The sequence below is a fragment of the Triticum aestivum genome, chromosome 5B (assembly GCF_018294505.1).
Source record: "Triticum aestivum cultivar Chinese Spring chromosome 5B, IWGSC CS RefSeq v2.1, whole genome shotgun sequence".
Lineage (NCBI taxonomy): Eukaryota > Viridiplantae > Streptophyta > Magnoliopsida > Poales > Poaceae > Triticum > Triticum aestivum.
Window position 1 is genome coordinate 659350159 of NC_057807.1, and position 8020 is coordinate 659358178.

Consider the following 8020-nt stretch of genomic DNA (forward strand, 5'->3'; position numbering starts at 1 on the left):
ATGTTTCAATTCGGTGTACATTGTAAGATTTGAACCGAGGACCAGGCATACGGGTAATTATTTCGAATTCGTGCCATACTAAGTTTCGAAAAGTTGACATTGACTCAATTTGTTGTGCTATTTTGTAGGTCATATGTTTGAATCCATCCAAAAGTTTTCTCACTACCATGGTGTTCATCATATACATATGAATTTGTATTAAAAAAGTAGCGTGGATACAGTGAAATGCGAAATCCACGTTAGAATTGGAGATCGCTACGTGACACACACTCTAATTCAAATAACTAACTACGTGACACACACTCTAATTCAAATAACTAATTATGTGACACACTCTAATCCACGTTAGCATGGGTACCGTTTCGTTTTTTTCAAATAACTCCTCATTAATTAATTTATAGTATTCCCTCTGTTCACTTTTATAAGACCTTGAAGACATTTCAGACAATGTGCAAAACAGTTCATTTTAAGTTGTCTGAAACGACTTGCAAAAGTGAACGGATGGAGTATCTCGTTTCAAATGACTAATTATTGCAAGGAAAACATGGGCATGGTAATACGAGTACATACAGATTCATTTGCAAATGAAAGAAGATTCGTTTGCATTCTCATATGTAGGCGCACCAGGCAGACCAGGGTCTTGTCGGGGTGGACGCTGCTTCGGTGCCTTAAAGGCAACTGCCCTTGGGTGACTGACATGTCGGCCAGCCACCTGTTGGGCCCACATGTCATGGACACAAAGGCAGGTGCCTTAAGGCACCGAAGCATAGTACTGTCGGGGTGGTCGCATGTGTCGGACGGCAGCGTAGCACCCAGCCACCCACCCCCCTCCCCCCCAAAAAAGGACGATGACAATATAAGTTCGCGCTTCCACGTTTCGGATTGAAATATCTGGCGGCCCCAATTCCAGCCCTGCAAAATCTCTCTTCTCCACCGTCCCCTTCCGCGCCCAGATTGCTCAAATCCCTAATTCGCCGCCATCCCTCGAATCGCCCCTCGTCTTGTCTCTTTCCCCACCGTTCCCCACCTCTGTGCCGGACGACAACGACGAAGACGACGATCGCGCTTCACCACCGCACCGGACCTACCTCATCTACGCCCTCGTCCACCGCACCGGGTGGTCCACCGACAATGTCGGCCGCCGCAAAGGACGTGCCTCACAGACACCGAGTTCCACCGCATCAGGTGCGCTTCACCGACGCCGTCTCCCAGCTCACCGGGGCTACTTCACCGAGCACATCGTCGCACCTCCGCCCCCGAGGCCGTTGGGGCTTCACCAATGGTCTCGTCCACCGCATCTTAGCGCTCCGCTGCCACTCAAGATCTGCATCTGTGCGCGGCCAGCCAACGCCAGCGCATCACCCTCAACGGCTCTGAAGTGACCCGCACTCTAGCTAGGCGAGCATGCCCAAACGCCAGCCCGAACTAGGTATCCACACATCACTCCCTTGTGCACTGTTCCGACGATGTTTGGATATCCTTGCACTGCTCTCTTAGCTTACACGCCTATGCAACTCTGACTTTAACTCTTATTTCTTCTGGAGATATCATCTGAAACAAGCAAATCCATTTTTTAGTGAAGCATGACGGCGCTACGGGATCTGGTACACATCCTGCACACCCGTATAACCTTGTAAGATACTGTCCTCCGGTACAACATCAAGGTCGATTCCTCTTATTTGATCAACCATTCGCCGTGTCAAAAATGCAGAGGGGGATGCAAGGAGCACAAGGCCTGCACATCCAAGCAAGTGGTAACATGGACTTGTACATGGAACATCCCAAGCGCAAGCAGAGCTGCAGTGAGCCTGTACAACGAACTAGCGTAAGTCCCTGCATTTCATTTAATTCGTACTGGCATTCGTGTATGATTTGTGTGCAGTGGCTGATCCACGAATTCAAGTTACCAGGGGCGAACATTTAACTTAAAAAATACGAAGGCACTTGCACTCCGGAAATCAACATAACTTGAGAAATGTGAAGCTACATGCACTTTGAAAACCAGCTAAAGATCCAAAGTAGTTCAGATTATAAACACTAAATGATGCAAGCACCAAAAAACACAAAATGCAACATGGTGTACAAGGACTACAAACATGGTCTATACCTGCTTGAATTATTCGTTCTCTGGCTGAAAATATCAAAGTGTAATTGCACGTATAACCAGTGCGCAAATGGAATATCAATATATCTATCCTGCACAAGTATGCCAATAGTTTCAAACAACAGATTAGAAAAGTATTTATGCTATGTTGTCATGATATGGGGACTTTCTGGTAGATGGCCTCGATGTTTCCTCAAGCTATGAAAATGCACTATAATTTGCTTGTCATCAATGCCTGCAAATCTCTGTCTCTCTCAACATAGTAGATCATCATTAGACACTAAATCCTTCAATGAGCTTGCAAAATGCTTGCATTAGATCCCTCATTAGACACTATATGTTCATCACCAGGAGCATGTAAAATGTTTGCATCAAATCCTTCATTAGTAGTCTGTTCATTAGACACTTCAGGCTCAAGAACAACATGAGCTTGTATGTTTGCACCGGAAACTTCATTAGATACATCAGATTCAGTCAGTTCAGTATTGATTGGGGGAGTTATAAAATAAGTAGAAATTGGTTTCATTTTCTCATAGATTCCCTACAAACAAGCAGTTTTACAACACCGTCAGGTTTAACTATTGGCCAGAAATTGAAGAGTTGAATTAGATATAATCAGGGATGTGATGTGCCTGCTCGTTGTGCATGCTACTCTTGCAAGCTGTGACTGTCCGTTTGCGCAAGCTCGATGCCATGCCCGTGCTACCGCTGCTGCCTCCCACGCAGGCTACACACAGGGTTGGATCTTCATCGTCTTGTCCTTCCGTTCGCTTGAAGCCCGGCGACCGCCCTCCAACGAGGGCGCGAGGAAGTGCTGTGTCGGTCTGTCCAGCGGCGGCTAGGTTAGGAGCGAACCAGACTGGAGGCTGGAGCGCATGAATTGAGATTTTTCCTGCTGTCGATCAATATGGGAGGCGCTCGTTTGGGCCGCGAGCCTGCTATAGGGCCTGCCTTGCACTTATGTTATTGGCCCATCCAAATTGAAACATTTTTCTTCATTTTTTACATTGCCTGCTCGTGCGTTGGGACGAACAAAACTAGCATGGGCCAACCTGGATGACTCAAACTAGGTGCACACTTTCCAGCCACCTGAGGCGGCCTCCCATACCAGCCCCTATGGTGGCGTCGCCCCTTTTTGCGTGTATGATTGGATAGTGAAAAATATTCCAGTGGCGCTTTTGATTTACCCACAGAATGGTTGAATTGCTTGTTTCTATGAACTAAGTTCGCCAATAATGTGAAGGATGCCAGTCTTTTCATCCTATTGTAGATTGCTTAGATCTCGATATGCCAAAAGTAATCACATGAAATATACAGTAAAAGCCAGTGTGATGTGTTTGGCTACAACTAGTCTGACTACACGTCCTCATATAACATATCAAGGACGCACCATCTTAACAAATTAACCATTCGACTTACCCATGCAGTGTTGGAAGAAAGAAGCATTGGGACTGCGTATCCAAGCAATTGATGCCATGGACTCCTTCGTACAACCTTGTAAGCGAAAAAGAAGTTGTAGTGTGCCTGTACAAAGAACTAGCGTAAGTTCATTTACCTGCTTCTCGGAATTTTAGTTAGCCACTTATTGCAAAATTGTTCAATTACGTTGCTTGGCTTAATTTAGTTTGCTACTGATTACATAATGGCACAACTTGTTAATCATATTGTAGACTGCGCCTATCTATGTGTTTGATACTTACTGTCGGTGTCAAAACCGGCGGATCTCGGCTAGGGGGTCCTGAACTGTGCGTCTAGGCGGATGGTAATAGGAGACAAGGGACACGATATTTTTACCCAGGTTCGGGCCCTCTCGATGGAGGTAAAACCCGAGTCCTGCTTGATTAATATTGATGATATGTGTAGTACAAGAGTGGATCTACCACGAGATCAAGGAGGCTAAACCCTATAAGCTAGCCTATGGTATGATTGTTGTAATGGTTGTTCGTCCTACGGACTAAAACCCTCCGGTTTATATAGACACCGAAGAGGGCTAGGGTTACACAGAGTCGGTTACAATGGTAGGAGATCTACATATCCGTATTGCCAAGCTTGCCTTCCACGCCAAGGAAAGTCCCATCCGGACACGGGACGAAGTCTTCAATCTTGTATCTTCATAGTCTTGGAGTCCGGCCGATAATGATAGTCCGGCTATCCGGACACCCCCTAGTCCAGGACTCCCTCAGTAGCCCCTGAACCAGGCTTCAATGACGACGAGTCCGACGCGCATATTGTCTTCGGCATTGCAAGGCGGGTTCCTCCTCCGAATAATTCATAGAAGATTGTGAACACCAGGATAGTGTCCGGCTCTGTAAAATAAATTCCACATACCACCATAGAGAGAATAATATTTACACAAGTTCAATCTGCTGACGTATTTTGTGGCGCGACGTCACACCACTACCAAGCCTTTACGTGAATCGTTTTTATTATACCACCTCAGCGCGTTTAGCGAAGCGGTTTCCTTGGCACATCTTGTCGAAGCAGAGATCGTGTTCCCCTTACTCCAGGATTCCCATCAATACGGACGTGGGTAACCCAACCGCGCCAATGATTGTGGCGCTTGGGAGATAAGCGAGTTTTACCAGGCCGGTGGGGACACATAGTCTTCGTCCCCCCATATATAAGGGGATAAGGATCCACCTTTTTTACCTACGCCCTCTTCCTCCTTTGCTTATCCATCTCCGCGCACTCGAGCTCCAGCGCCCAAGTCCGCACATCTCGCCTCAACCTTCTCCAGCCATGTCCGGAGCGGGAGGCAAGTGGATGGCCTCCTCCGTTACGGAGGGGCACATCGAGAAGTTGCGCGGCGCCGGATACCTATCCGGTGACATCGCGCACCGGCTGCCCGACGAGGGGCAGCTCATCCCCCCCCCAGGCCCCATGAGAGGGTCGTATTTCTTCCCCACTTCCTCCGCGGACTAGGCTTCCCACTTCACCCCTTCGTCCGGGGGCTCATGTACTACTACGGCCTGGACTTCCACGATCTGGCACCAAACTTCATCCTCAACATCTCGGTGTTGTCGTCGTGTGCGAGGCCTTCCTCTGCATCTAGCCCCACTTCGGCTTGTGGCTAAAGACCTTCAATGTCAAGCCGAAGGTGGTGAAGGGCGTCCAAGCGGAGTGCGGAGGCGCCATGGTGGGCAAAATGCCCAGCGTCACTTGGCTTGAGGGTGCCTTCGTGGAATCCATCAAAGGGTGGCAATTGGGGTGGTTCTACATCACCGAGCTGCGTGACCCTAAATGGGCAGCGGCCCCCGAGTTCAGATCTGGTATCCCCATGCAGCTCACCTCCTGGAAAGAGAAGGGCTTGCTATGGGGTATGAGGGAGTCCTGGACTAGGGGGTGTCCGGACAGCCGGACTATCAATATCCGCCGGACTCCCAGACTACGAAGATTGAAGACTCCGGCTCGTGTCCGGAAGGTACTTTCCTTGGCGTGGAAGGCAAGCTTGGCAATACGGATATGTAGATCTCCTACCATTGTAACCGACTCTGTGTAACCCTAGCCTCTCCGGTGTCTATATAAACCGGAGGGCCTTAGTCCGTAGGACGAACATTACCTCTCAACAATCATACCATAGGCTAGCTTCTAGGGTTTAGCCTCTTTGATCTCGTGGTAGATCTACTCTTGTACTACCCATATCATCAATATTAATCAAGCAGGACGTAGGGTTTTACCTCCATCGAGAGGGCCCGAACCTGGGTAAAAACATTGTGTCCCTCGTCTCTTGTTACCATCCGCCTAGACGCACAGTTCGGGACCCCCTACCCGAGATCCGCCGGCTTTGACACCGACATTGGTGCTTTCATTGAGAGTTCCTCTGTGTCGTCCCCGATAGGCTCGATGGCATCTTCAACCATCAACGCTGTCCAGGGTGAGACTTTTCTCCCCGGACAGATCTTCGTATTCGGTGGCTTTGCACTGCGGGCCAATTCTCCTGGCCATCTGGAGCAGATCGAAAGCTACGCCCCTGGCCGTCAGGTCAGATTCGGAAGCTTGAACTTCACGGCCGATGACCGCGGAGACTTGATCTTCGACGGACTCGAGCCACAGCCAAGCGCGCCGCACTGTGACGATGGGCATGATCTAGCTCTGCCGCCGGACAGTGCTTTGGTGGCCGCACTCGGATCCGCTCCGGCCACTAGCCCGGAGCCGATTGCCCATGTCGAGGGCCGGTGGATAGACGCCGCCCTGGGGGCTTCAACATCCACGGCGATGGAGCCGAATACCAATCTTGTCCCCTGCGAAACTCGTGATCCCGAGGCGCCGGACTCCTCGCCGGACTCCGAGCCTCCCGCGCCCCTACCAATTAAACCGGATTGGGCGCCGGTTATGGAATTCACCGCCGCGGACATCTTCCAGCACTCGCCTTTTGGCGATATCCTGAATTCTCTGAAGCATCTCTCGCTATCAGGAGAATCCTGGCTGGACTATGGCCAAGACGGTTGGAGTTCGGACGACGAAGAAATTCAGAGCCCACCCACCACCCACTTTATACCCACGGTCGAAGATTTAACCGACATGCTAGACTTCGACTCCGACGACATCGACGCTATGGACGACGATGCCGGAGACGAACAGGACCCAGCGCCCACAGGACACTGGAAGGCCACCTCGTCATACGACGTCTACATGGTGGATACCCCAAAAGAAGGGGATGGCGAAAAAGCAGCGGAGGAAGATTCTCTAAAGAAGCAGCCCAAACGCCGGCGTCAGCGGCGCTGCTCTAAATCCCGCCACAGCAAGAATGGAGATTCCGGCACGGGAGACAATAACACTCCGGAGAGTGCCGAAGACGATCCCCTCCTGCAAGACTCAGCGCAGGAGGACGCAGAAGCAAGCCCTTACGACAGGGCGGCAGACGAAGGGGTTGAGGATGATAACTATATGCCTCCCTCCGAAGACGAAGCAAGCCTCAATGATGATGAATTCGTCGTACCCGAGGATCCCGTCGAACAAGAGCGCTTCAAGCGCAGGCTCATAGCCACGGCAAATAGCCTAAAGAAAAAGCAGCAACAGCTCCAAGCTGATCAAGATCTGCTAGCCGATCGATGGACTGAGGTCCTCGCGGCCGAAGAGTATAAACTCGAACGCCCCTCCAAAAGTTACCCAAGACGCAAGCTGCTCCCCCGATTAGAGGAGGAAGCATACATACCTTCATCACGAGCGCAAGACATGGCTGACCAACCACCCCGTGGTCGCGACAGAGAGGCATTCAGGCCACCAGCCAAGACCGTACCCCGGCATCGATCTAAGAGTACGAAGCCAAAAGGGAACACGCCGGACTTGCGAGACATATTGGAGGACAAAGCAAGACAATCCAGATCCATCTATGGATCACGTGGGCGCCCCACGACCCACGACGAATACCGTCGCGCCGGACATAACGCCGGCCGGGCCGAACATAGCAGACAGCGCTCCCTCGAGCTGCGTCGCGATATTGCTCAATACAGGGGCGCCGGACACCCGTTATGCTTCACTGACGAAGTAATGGATCATCAGATCCCCGAAGGGTTCAAACCCGTAAATATCGAATCTTACGATGGTACAACAGACCCCGCGGTGTGGATCGAAGATTATCTTCTCCACATCCATATGGCCCGCGGCGACGATCTCCACGCCATCAAATATCTCCCACTCAAGCTTAAAGGACTAGCTCGGCATTGGCTTAACAGCCTGCCCGCAGAGTCAATTGGGTGTTGGGAAGACCTGGAGGCCGCGTTCCTTGATAACTTCCAAGGTACATATGTGCGACCACCAGACGCCGATGACCTAAGCCACATTATTCAGCAGCCAGACGAATCGGCCAGACAATTCTGGACACGGTTCTTGACGAAGAAAAATCAAATCGTCGACTGTCCGGATGCGGAGGCCCTTGCAGCCTTCAAACATAACATCCGGGACGAATGGCTAGCC